The sequence below is a fragment of the Notolabrus celidotus genome, chromosome 4, assembly GCF_009762535.1.
Source record: "Notolabrus celidotus isolate fNotCel1 chromosome 4, fNotCel1.pri, whole genome shotgun sequence".
In the NCBI taxonomy this organism is placed as follows: Eukaryota; Metazoa; Chordata; class Actinopteri; order Labriformes; family Labridae; genus Notolabrus; species Notolabrus celidotus.
The window spans coordinates 11,764,530-11,776,541 of NC_048275.1; the positions used below are offsets into that span (position 1 = coordinate 11,764,530).

The 12,012-nt window shown below is 41.2% G+C and overlaps 1 protein-coding gene and 1 long non-coding RNA gene across 4 annotated transcripts in view; one reads left to right on the forward strand and one right to left on the reverse strand.

The window, feature by feature from the left end:
• march8 (membrane-associated ring finger (C3HC4) 8) overlaps window positions 1-12,012 on the forward strand; it is a 112,806-nt gene that overhangs the window by 60,176 nt on the left and 40,618 nt on the right. The window lies entirely within an intron of this gene.
• LOC117811447 lies at window positions 4,743-5,916 on the reverse strand. Its single transcript, XR_004631004.1, has 2 exons — window positions 5,769-5,916; window positions 4,743-5,017 (listed from the first exon to the last, which is right to left on the reverse strand). It is a non-coding gene; the product is annotated as an uncharacterized LOC117811447 (long non-coding RNA).

A 12,012-nucleotide genomic window follows, 5' to 3' on the forward strand; every position in this document is an offset into this window, starting at 1 on the left:
TGTAAAAGAACACAGCCGACACAGAGGAAAGGATTTTCTGTTGGCTTAGCTGACCTCCTGCACACCACTCTGTGTGTGAAAGTCAGAACTCCTTTGCTCAAAGTGAATTTGTGAGATTTAGAGGAATTTTGATTAGTTAGGGATCTTCATCATGTGAACATAATGTAATCTAGAAAAATACTTTTGGAATAATCCTTTGGCACAGGGTCCCTCCTTAAGAGAAACAGAACACTGGGTTTCGTTTGTCTCTTGGTAAATGGTGTTTTTGAGAACATTGGAGACAACAAAGCTAGCCAAAACTTGACACTCACAATGTCTGTTGTTTATTATAAACTACACATCGACCTTACAAAGTCCGGTTGAGCGGCTACTAGCCTATCCCATAATGAGCAAACAGTAGTCAAACAAACCCTAAAGTTAGGGTTGAGGTGAGAGGCAAAAGGGGTAAAAGAAGCTTATCTACAGTTATACGTCAAGAGCGAGAGCGCTGCTCAAGAACTGACTTCAAGAAAAAAACCAGAGCGTCATCTTGTGACGTTGCTCCCGCAGTAACTTAGCAACACAGTTTGTCTTAAAGGTACATTCCACAATTTCAACAATTCAAACATAATGTAGGAACATTGGTTGATGAAATCGTACTTTAAATTGTTTAAATTCTCAAGCTCATTTTTCAAATGTTTTCATTAATTGGGAGCACTGTGAGGAATTTTCATGTTGTGTTGATTCTGCAGACCCCTTTGGATAAAATCTGTAGTCTCTTTCTGGGGTGAAGACTGCATTTCCCATGAGCACCCTTCACTTCATTTGTGAAAGCAAATGAATGGAATACAGATCGTCTTCTTAATGCCACTTTTCTTTGTTCAAGACAACTTTTTGCAGGCTGCAGAGTGATGAGTTCATGTATTGATTTGTAGCAATGTAAAATTAGTAACTAACAGCCACAAAACTTTGTTAACTCTGATTTATTAACATTAGTTAGCTTACAAATCGGGTCCAGGCATACCAGTTTAACATTGCCTGTCATAGCCCTGGTGTCATGTCGTGTATAGTTGTAGAGTTTCTCTGTCTGAAACAGTGTTTCCACAGAAGACGTTCATCCTCCTCATACTATTCCTGCTTCGGTATCAGAAAAAAACTCCTCCTGCTTGCCAACTTACTTCTCACTGCCAAACTTCACCGGAGGAGTTCTAGACATAGATACTTCAGGGTGACTCGCCTTTCTTCCCGTTGAGAATCCAACCCAAACACAGGCACTAAAATTCTGTATGAAGAAGTAACCAATCTTGTGACTGAAAATCTGATTTTACTCTGCAAGTCATGAAGAGGCATCAGTATGAAAGTGAGACTATTTTAAAACCAGTTGAAAACTCCTCACTGTGCCTTTAAAAGGCAATGAACCAGAGCTTTGTGGTGCACCCTAGAATAATGGGGATGTCATGCATATTAGAATACATAGAGGCAACATTAGTGCTCAGAAAGTTTGCTTACCCTCAGGTGTTTTGGTTGTTCTTTCAATTTTTACCTCAGCCAGAAATGTTTAATTGATGTATCTTCCAGTTGGCAGTATTATGAGAACTTGGCCAACAAACTTTGTAACAAGGTGCAGCATGGGCCAAAGAATAAAAAACAATACCATTTTAAAACAGGAATGGACCTGATCAAGACACAATCAAGAACACAAATTAAATAGGGGTGCTGGCTGGCTTAACAATTTAAGCTTACCCATGAAGTGAAGCTACAGGTCTGACAAGGAGCCCGGACCCTTTGCTGCATGTCATCCCTAACTCTCCACTCACACATTTCTTTCATCGGCTGAAAAGAAAGAGTACCAGATGAATTGAGTTGTAATGGTTTTGAGAATAATTCCAGATATACAAAGTGATGCATTAAACATGCTTGCAGATTTGCACAAATCATAAAACTTGGCTATTGGCCTTAGTGGAGGTCTGTGCTCTCCTACTGTCCCTCTGGTTTGGTTCATGAGTTTTGGGGAGACACACCCCCGTTACCGTACATCCATCTGTTGTCCTGATTTCAGCCAAGTCAGTTTTCTTTTTCCAGTCTCAAATCTCGCTCACCAGGCTGCACAATCCCACATCCACTACCCTTTTGAGTCAGATAAGGAGAAATCCACAAATCCTTTAACAGGGAAACCTAAGCTACAGCAAGAGTTCCTCTCTCTGGACTGACAGAGATTCAGTACATGCTGCAGATACACAAGGATAAACCAGCTAATGTGAATACAGACTGCAGAAAAGAGGCACAGACTCAAGTAATTTTCCACTGTGACCCTCAGACATTTTTCATATTTGCTTTATGAATAAAACATGAAACATTTATATTGTAACCTTTACATTTTTCTCGATCCTACACGTACCTGGGGGTTGATTTCTGTACATGATTGCACACGTACCTTTTAGAAACAATTCTGCCTTTTAGGACTTTAAAATAAGCTGTAAAAACAACACTTAATGATGAATCCATAAATTGTGCAGCATTTAATGAAATCAATGTACTCCTTTCAATTAAATTTGTTACATACATCAGTGATTATGGCATTTTCTAGGATGATTGTATGCTGTTCGGCACTGCAGTAAAACTTGTACATCAATGTAAGGTGTGCATGTGTGTTACACTGCAACAGGTGTGAATGCCATGAGGAATTTTGTATGCTAAACACAGTAATCTGGTGCATAATATATCAGCATGCTCCACAGTCCTGATTCCAGCCTTGCAGCCTGGACAGAAATAGCCTTTGGAAGTGTGGTTTTTTGCAGAAAGAGGTCATGTTAAAGTGTGTTTCCCCGTCACACTTGACTGCCCAGCTGCCACTCACGTGCGCTCACGGCAGGAGCACCTTTCCACAAATCTCCATCAGCTTTCGCAGGTCGAGATAAATGTGCCCCATCGGGTGTCAAAATTGAAAAGATGGTGAGATAGAGGGAAGGCAAGAGGACAGCGGGTAGAGGGGGGAACGGCAAATCAATAAAGCTGCTACAGTTGACCTCACGATATTTTAGAACAGAAATTGATGGCTTTGTGGGCTGTCATGCTGCCGCAGTGACGGCCCACTTAACGTTGAAGTGTGTGTTTTAGGGTGCAGACTATGTCCCATGAATTCAAAAAAGCTCACAAGCCATCCTCCGCTGCATTACACACAGATATGTAAATGTAAAGCAAAGCAGCAGATCAAAGCGCTGCGTACGGTTACAGCAGATAAGAGGCGAAGGATCCCTGCGCAGTTACTCAACATTTTATAAAATATTAAACCAGGAAAAAACTTTGAATCGTCCCTGAAGAGTTTTTTTCACAAACCATGTCTTCATTTCGGTCTCACTTCCCTTGTCTCTTTCTCTTAATTGAAGGTAGATTTGATTGAAAAGTGCAGGTAGACTAGCTGTAATGTTGTAGTTATCAGTATGCATGACTGTATTTGAATATGAACAAAAAAAAGGCCATTAGAGCTCAATTTCACGCCTGGTGAGACATCTGACATGATTCTCTCTCAGTCGAGAGCACTACTCTCTTTTTCTGCCTTTCTTTTTTGTCACTTCACATTCTACCTTAAATTTCTGTCTTTTACCGCTCCACCCAACCCTACAATATTCTATCTCCTCTTGTCTCAGGTCCCTGACTTTAAATGGCCCGACTCTCATTCCCTTACCTCCATCAGGCTTTTATACATCTTTTATTATAGTGTGTGAGTGATTTTCTTTTGGACAGGGGTTATAATCAGTTCAACCTCTGTTCTCTATAACCCTCCACTCCTCTCTGATTTACACTAGAAATCCCTGCAGTGCTTCTGTCAAAGTGTACCGTGAGATCACCACCTCATTATGTTTTGCAAAGGTGAAGCAGCACTCCCGTCTGAAAGCCATACTTTCTCCAGCTTTAGTTCTATGCTATTCTCACCTTGGCTTTACAATCTTGTATTCTGTGACCTGCTTTCTTCTCAATAGGTTTGATGACTGAATTATATCTGTTTGTCTTTAAACATGCAAAGATAAGTGTTGCTTAAGATTCAGGATTAGAGACATTGTATTGATGTGCTGTGAATTAGACGTGTTATCTCTACCTGACACCATGACATTCTGAACGGAATCAAGAGCTTCACACTCTGAAATCAACATCTTATTCGCTCTCTTGTTTCCTGCTGTTGCCTCATCACCTAACTGCTGCCTTTGTCCTATTTCCCACAGCTCAAATGCTCACTGCTGGGGTGTCTAGATGCTCTTATTTTTACTCAGTGTTGAAGAATACAAGAAAAAGTAGCACAATCTAAATGTGTGCAGCAGTCTAGTCCAATTTTACCCACAGGGACAGTGAAGTTTAGGGTGTGGTATCGTACTGGACTACTGAAAGGACGATCCAATCATCTTTTGTTTAAGAACTTTGAAAAGGCTTTTCTTTAGAATATGAAATCTCTTTGTAGTGTTAAGAGTCCAAAGTCCATGAGCTGGGCCTGTGGACCTGCAGTAAGACTGTATTTGGAGGAGAAAGTCTTCATGGCCATGTTATGCAATGAAAGTGAAGATTATCCCAGCTCTTTACCCAATAGAAAGGACCTGAACAACCCCCCAGTGTGAAGACAGTGTCTGGTTGTCAAACTCTTCATGTCAGTTTTCTATTGGGGAAAACTTTACCAGCATCACCATAAAATAATATCTCCAATTGTACAAACTTTTATTATAAAAGCTTTCAGTCACACAGATGACAGGTCACCAATGATCAATACCAGAGGAGACTGGAGACACGTTTTGATATTACAACATAGAGTATTATATACATAACCATCATTACAAGTCAACCCTAGTTTTTGAACCTCCTTTACAAACAGAATAACACACAGATGAAAAGAGAAACAAAATTGACAACAATTAATGTTACTGGTGTGTATGTGTTTGTGTGTCTCTGCCTGTGCACATCCGGCTGTTCATCACTGTATGTCAGCCCTGTGATTGACTGGCAACCAGTCCAGGGTGTGCCCTGCCTCTCGGCCGATGACAGCTGGGATGGGCTGGGATAAGCAGGATGGATGATATAATTTTGCAAGACCAAGAAATTACAGCATAGAACATGAAATAATGGAAATCAATGAATAAAGAGGTAAAAAAGTGAATAAGGCAAAATAAAACCATGGATTAAAATAATGATTAAAAGGGGAACACTAATCTAAATATTGATTGGCAGGATGGTTGTCAAAAAAGAAACACATAAAAAAAGTATGATATGTCATTCAGATGGATAGCATAAAAGGGATAAAAGACCAAAACACAAAAGTTCCAAATTGGTGCAAAAAAGTAATGCAAAACTAATACAAATCCACTCAGTGTATCAAAAAAAGTCAAGAGTTATCATTGAATTACAGACTAATTATTTACACTTAAAAAACACATCTATTTATAATAATCATGAATTACAGAGGAATGACTGGAGGCTGTGACCATCAAAGATATAAATCTTTGGTTTATAATCAGTATCAAATGAGGTCAGTATGATAAAATAGTGTTGATGATTGTTTTCCTATCTCTACCATCCATAGCCAACATTGCTTTCGATTAGAAGTTTGTTGCACATTCACTCTAAGTTTTGACTTTAAAGCATCATCACTCTCAGTGAGTCATGGCTGTACTGAAAGGTTTAATGGTTGAGTTTTATTAGTGGACTTCAGCCTGTAACAGCCTGTAGTGATACTCAGTACTGTGAGATTGTACTGTGTTGTAGTTTTGCCCTTGAATACAGCTGTGAGGATGTGTGTGATAAATTACCCTCTCTCATCCTGGCTTCACCTCTCCTCCCTCTGTTCCTGCCTTGGATTGGTTGAACCAGCAGCATCATCCTCTTTGATTGGTGGGCAGTGATGGGGTTTTTTGAAGAGTTTGTTTGCTGATGTTTCCCTTAAACCAGACAGAGAGTTGAAGGGAGGCGGTGTGTGTGTGTGTGTGTGTGTGTGTGTGTGTGTGTGTGTGTGTGTGTGTGTGTGTGTGTGTGTGTGTGTGTGTGTGTGTGTGTGTGTGTGTGTGTGTGTGTGTGTGTGTGTGTGTGTGTGTGTGTGTGTGGGTGTGTGTGTGTGTGTGTGTGTGTGTGTGTGTGTGTGGGATTAAATGTGTATGGGTGTCTGTTAGCGTCAGGACTGGCTTAAGTAGGGTCAGGGGGAGGTACTTTAAGGTTAAGCTCAGTGTACAGAGCAGGGGGAGGCTATTTAAAGGACAACACCGCCCCTCATGAATGATTCAACAGCAGTTTGCCCCTCCCCCCATCTCTCGTCAAGATCAGCTGGAGGAAGTGCTTGCTGGCCAATGGGATTACACTGGCGGATTGACTCTGTGTGTTTATTTATGTGTGTGTGTGTGTGTGTGTGTCTGTGTGTGTGCAAGCAGCTGAGAGGTAGAACAAGCCTGGACATGCAGCAGCAGCAGCTCTGTGTTTGTGTGTGTGTATGAAGAAAATGTAGGGCAGCCGCTAGTTCTCCCTCCCTCTGCCATCTCTCTCCCTATCTCTTCCTCTGTCTGTCTTTGTTTCCTGGCTGAGCTGCCGTAGCTGCAGTCGCCACGGCGACGGCTGACATTGTTGCCTCAGCTCCACTTCCGTATTTGCAGAGGCTCGGCTGTCTTTTTCTCTCTCTTTCTCCTCTCTCGTCACAGCTAACCTCGAGGATTTACAGAGAGGGCATGTAACCTCCCTGAGGAACCATTGTCTCTGTGAGGGTGGGTGTGGGTGTATGTGTGTGTGTGATCGTGTGTGAGTGAGTGTGGGTGAAAGCGAGGTGAGGGGATTCAGGATCCAGACATGAATTCCTGTTGGAAAATGAAGATTCAGGTAAAGATTATTCATCTTCTTCATGGTCTCATGTTGTGGACATGTGTGTGTCTGTGGATGCTGCTGTTGTCATTGCTGTGTTTTTTTTTTTAAATGCTGCAGCTTTAACTCAGGTGTGTATGCTTAAGAGCCTGTTTTAAAAAATGCAGCTTCAAATAGAGTTTACATGCATAGTCTGTCACATGCAAGGGACCCACAAAGGAAACAGGATTTTAATAAAAGGAAGCAGGGCTCATTGCAGTTTCCATTCAGTGGTTGTTATGGTGAGGCCTTCTGTCTCTGTGGGGATGGCAGAGAGCTCTTGCTGCAGTAGACGGGAGATGAAAGAGTTGCCAGGAATGTGTGTTTTTGTCCATTTGTCCATTTGTCTGTGTGAGAGAGAACGAAATGGAAAAATGCAGAGCAAAATGAGTAGAAATGGTGCGTCTAATGCATCTTTGTGTGCATGCAGAGTAGACATCAGGGGGTTATGAATATGTTTGGCTGCATTGTGTTTGTTTGTTGGCTCGTCTGCTGTAGGCTATCTCTGTGTGTGTTTTGAGTATTCAGTGCAATCCCTCAGGGACTCTGGACACAGTATGTGCTCTTAAATTCAGTCCATGTGCCTGGACGTGCATGCATGACGATCCCGTGCATGTTTGTTTGTGCGGTTCAGAAGAGCATCTGCCACCTCTCTGGTGTGAAAGGTTGACCCACTTTCTCCCTTTCCGCTGCCCTTTGTTCAGGATGAGTGGGGGTGCAGAGAAATACTGTACATGACCTATGCACTTGAGCGTCCCATGAGTATTGTGATATTGACTTTCGACTGCGGTGCACACAGCTGCATGTTGCTTATTTAAATAGTCATTGTTTTTGCAGTCATCTCTTCAGGGTGTTTCCATGCTGTCACTGTGTTTAGTGCTAAATATCCAGAATACAGGACATACCAGGAGACTATGTCTGGAGATTAAAAGCACATGAACTCAATGGCCCCCCACTCTCAACTTTTTTCCCCCGTATCTCTTTGCTCGTGTGCTCTACTTCTATTGTGCAAGTGCAAAGAGAGGCTGCAGCTCCTGCAGCATGTGATTTGTTTGCTAATAGCTGCACACAGAAACTTCAAAACAAACATACAATGCCTCAGTGATGTGACATATATATATCTCCTTCTCAGTCTCCAGCTTAGCATATCACATCATCGACTGATGCACCAAATCACGGAGCTTTGTGTCAAATCTGCAGCTGGGGGAAGGAAAGAAGGGAGGGGAGATTAATGCAGTCACATGTCATGGCAGAGCTTAAAACCTGTTGGAGAGGGGAGGAGGAGGAGGAGGAGGAGGAGGAGGAGGAGGAGGAGGAGGAGGAGGAGGAGGAGGAGGAGGATAGAGGGAGAATTGAGGAAGACTGGACAGGAGATAGCATGGTTAAGGAATCATTAATCCACGTTTTCTCTAATGGGAAAGCCTCACCTGCAGAACTCAAAATGAAACAGCTCTTATTTTGTATGAAGTATACATATATGTAGTATGTTGCATTATTTTGTATGTATTGTAAGGCCCATCTAGAGGCAGATGTTGCAAATTGTCTTTGGCTATGATGCTGTACTTTGTGGCATTTGTTTCCATGCTACATACTTGTGGTTTTCCTGCAGCATTTTGACAGTGTTGGGTGTTCTGTAGCCTCCCACTGAGCTTTTCTATTCACAGTACCATCTTCATCTTATCCTTATCTTCTCCTGCTGTTTTTAAACCTCCTAGCATGGTTGTAACATTTGACAGCACAGACAACTGAGCTCTCCTGCAGTTAGTTTTCAGCTTGCTGGATGCTAATATTTTCTTTTTTAAGAAATAGTAAGAAACTTGTTTGAAATGTTACCACACTTCAGATAGGATGTTCTTTTTCCCAGCTGGTGCTACAGCTAATGCTTCTCTAAGCAGCAGCAAAGTGCTGCTAGCCATAAAGAAGCTGTGTAGTGGGCTCAGGCTCTTATCACACTCTTGGTTTTAAAGTCGGTGATACAGTCCGAGAGTCCCTTCTTATTCTGAGACTCATTCAGTTGTTGTTTAAGCCTTTTTACATGAGTCGGGGTCATTATTTCACTTCTTAGTTTTCTTTTCCAAGCTGACCTCTTTGTTTCTGTAAGCTTCTCTTGGATTCTGCCAGTCTGTCATTGAAGGATTATATCACACGGGGTCTGAGGGTTCACACAGCCATAATGCAGCTAATTAGGAGACACTGCACTGTACTAATTATGTGTGTCTTGACTTTTTCACGAGTCATAAATAATGACTCCTATCATGTGGAAGAAATGACACCAAGTGAGGCTAATGAGGGAATGTTTCACTGAGTATTTGGGTCTCTTCTTCTTTATAAAGCAGTTGTCATATTTCACTTGATTGTCTCTTCCCTTAGTCCAACCTCTGCTATACTTCCGTGTCGTTTATGGTTCTTTCTGTACTTCTTATTGAACAAACAGAGGCTATTTTGGTTGGGATAATGCTCAGGATGGGAAGCCTGGATGGCACATGATGAACTGCTAATATCAAGGTTTATGAGCCCTGCAGTAGATCTGAGTGATATTGTCATTTTACTGTGGCTTGATTGGGCAGGATATGAAAGGTATAGGGCGTTGGTGTGAAAATCAGACCAAAGGTTAGGATTCAAGAACATACAGGATCACTCAGCAGCTACCAACAACTAAGGCAAGACAGCTATTTTTAGCACCCACACTCCCATTTAACACAAGCTCACCTTGTTGTGTACTACCAATTAACAACTTTCTTACTGTGACATATAACACCATTAAACAGTATCATTGGTAAGAAGTTGAATGCTAATATTATGTTTTGTCACTAGTTATTTATAAGGGAACTTAACTTTCGATAAACCTATTGTTAGTTGTCAGTAGCTATTGCATGGACTAATAGGTTGCTAGTGTTAACAGCTAATATTAGCATCCAACTGATTCTTAGTTTACTTTGGGTAGCTTGTCTACACCATACTTTTCCCCTATTTCCTGTTATAATTTGTAACACTATCACATAGCTAAGTTAGTCAGGAAGAAGTGAAATGCTAATCAGTTGTTTCCTATCTCTATCTAAATATGTAATCTGGCTGGAGGAAAACATGCAGTTAGTCTCTTTTCAAAGTGGGGGTGCTGCCAGGGGGCCTAGGAGGGCCTCAGAAAATTGGAGGGAAGGGAAAGAAATTGAATCTTATAATTAAAATTTTTTTACAACACATTTGTTAATAATTTCCTATGCTAAACAAATAAAATAATTATTGAAAAGTGAATAAAAGTAAGAAAATACATTCTAAAAGTTGATGGTTTTTTTTTACATATTTTGAAGCATTGTCTGTGGGTTTGCAAAGGGGATCCCCGGCCAGAAGCTAATGCTGTTTGGGGGGTCTTGGCATTGCAAAGTTTGGGAACCCCTGCTTAAACAACAATTTGATCCCTTGTTAGCTACTAAAAGTTGCAGTCAGTCACAACATCTTAGCATCCTACTTAATCCCTGCCTACACTACTGTTACCTTACATTGCCATGACCAGCAAAGATTAACATTAGCTACAAGTGCCTATCTTTCCTATTGACAAATGGTGTTAGATAGAACGCAATGAAAGCTGTTGTTTAACATAGCTTTTTCTTCTATCTTTAATTTAATGAAAGATAATTGTAATAGGTACTTGTGTTCAAGGTACCTGGTGTTTAGCTTATGGTTATCTGTTATTTCACTTCAGAGAAACCTACTTTAGCTTGATTTGCAACATGTTTTGATCACTCATTACCTACTGACGGCTAAGTCACAACAGCTATTGTTAGAATCCAACTATTTTCTGTACACTGTTGAATGGTTAAGATTATTATGAGCTACAAGTTCATACCTTTCTTATTACTGTGTATAAACAGTTCAGTTAGAAAACGGTTGAGGGGGTTGACAAGCTTCATGAACGCTGTTGTTTAAAAGCATGACAATTAAAGATGCTGTTGGTAGGAATGGTGTAAAAAACGTTACTTTGCTGGGTTTGGAGAAAAGGTCATAATGCCCATCGGTACTCATCTTCTAGTGGAATAATTTGAGACTATTGCAAAATCTCTGCATTTTCCAATGCCTTTAACCTAACGTTATGATGGACCAATCATAGTTAATCTCCAATCCTCTGTCCTGACTGGTTACGGGGCGGCCCCTGCTACGTCCTCCGATTGGTTATGAGTCCGGCACTATCATGATTGCACACGCCGATCTGTGTTGGGGGGCGAAGAGGAAATCTGGTTTGGAGGGATAGTGTTGACATTCGAAGTCCCTCTCTCTGAACAGATGTTTACTCTGTGACTACCAACAGCAGCTTTAATCATAGCCTATTTGTAATTTAACTTGAGGTTAAGCCTGATGTCCCTTTTGAATTTTGCTATCCACATTTCCTCTTGTTGATCTGCCTTAAGCAGTGAAATGCAAATGTTCAAATGGTTATATATCCTTGTAAATATATTTACATCCATATAATTCAAAGCAGGACATAATAACAGCAATAGAGTTTTGTAACCAGAGTGACATCAGAGGAAAATGGCTGCTCTGGTGAATTATTGTTGACATATAGATGATATATCATCTACAACTTCCTTAAAGCCTTATCGGACACATCCATAATGGGTCACCACATGGTCCAGAAGTGAAAATGACGGTCCACTGTCTTTCTTCCAACATATCCTGTTTGGACATGCGGATGTAATTACCCCCGAGATGAAGAAAGATGAGGGACAGATAGAGCAGGAGGTGGAGGAGGTGGAAGAGGGGGAGGAGGAGAAACCGCAAGCTCACATCCTGTCGATGAGAGCGAACAGTCATTCTCGCTCACAAGCTAGAGATTTCACTTCAAGCAGGATAGTCTGGGGGTGTTTCCTGCAGTCTCACTTTACATGCTACCTCAGTTTGATGTGGCTTTGTGACACACAAACACACAGAGACACAGATGTTGAATACTGACACTGTTGTTTTAGCAGACCAATGTTTAAAAACAATACACCCTCACATATCAAATACTTTTATATACAACAACTCTAAATACAGTTGTCAGTAGAATATAAAGTAGGGGATTTTTCGGAAGGCTTTCCCTTTTTTTCTGTGGTTCATGACCTCTCTCCAAACATTATACTATTCTTTATCCGAGGGCCGGTTAGACGTCTGTGGTCAGCCAATCTCTCCGCTGTGTGT